Source organism: Corvus brachyrhynchos, unplaced genomic scaffold (genome assembly GCF_000691975.1).
Source record: "Corvus brachyrhynchos isolate BGI_N302 unplaced genomic scaffold, ASM69197v1 scaffold97, whole genome shotgun sequence".
NCBI lineage: Eukaryota > Metazoa > Chordata > Aves > Passeriformes > Corvidae > Corvus > Corvus brachyrhynchos.
Genome location: NW_008239758.1, coordinates 8,451,421 through 8,452,130, shown reverse-complemented (window position 1 = coordinate 8,452,130; position 710 = coordinate 8,451,421). Strand labels below are relative to the sequence as shown.

At 48.0% G+C, this 710-nt stretch overlaps 1 protein-coding gene across 1 annotated transcript in view; it reads right to left on the bottom strand.

Annotated features, from left to right (window-relative positions):
- The window catches only part of NR2F2 (nuclear receptor subfamily 2 group F member 2), a 14,527-nt gene that overhangs the window by 8,688 nt on the left and 5,129 nt on the right, over nucleotides 1–710 (bottom strand). The gene's annotated exons all lie outside the window — the stretch shown is intronic.

The window sequence follows — 710 nt, the reverse complement described above, 5'->3', positions numbered from 1 at the left end:
TCTTTTATGTTGAGCAGTGGGTTCTTATTTAAAAAAAAAAGAGTGAGTGAGAGAGGGGGAGAGAGAGGGAGGGGGAGAGAGAGAGAGAGAGAGAGGAGAAAAAAAAAAATCTCTTCAAAGATCTCCCTCTCTCTCTCTTAGAGCTGATCTGCAGCAGAGTAGTTGAAGGAGGAGAGGCGGGTGTCTGGGGGCCAGGTCCAGGGAAGCTCGCAGTCAGCCATTCAGGAAAGCCATCAAAATAAGAATGAATAAAAGGTTAAAGATTACACACACAGCGGAAAAAAACACGCACAGCAGAGGAGACTCTTCTCGGCGCGGAGAGCGGTCGGTCTCGCCGTAGTTTTTGGAAGTCCAGCTTGCAGCAGCAACATCAACTGCGATCGCTTTGTTTTTGTGGGCTTTTTTTTCCTCCTCCTCCTCTTTCCTCCTCTCTCTCTCTCTCTGCTCTGTCTCTCCTCCCTCCTTCGCTCGCTTTAATTCTTCCTCTCCGCCGCTCCGCCCGGCCGCTGCGCTCTTGCTCTCTCTCGCTCCCTCTTTTGGGCTCGGGGGTGTGGGGGGGCTGTTGGCTTTTTTTTTCTCCTCCTCCTCCTCGCTCTCTTTTTTTTTTTTTTGTTTTATAAAAAAATTCTTATTATCGTTATGATTACGATTATTATGAATTATTATTATGATTGTTTATTTGTTCCTCCTCCTCCTCTCCGGCGCCGCCG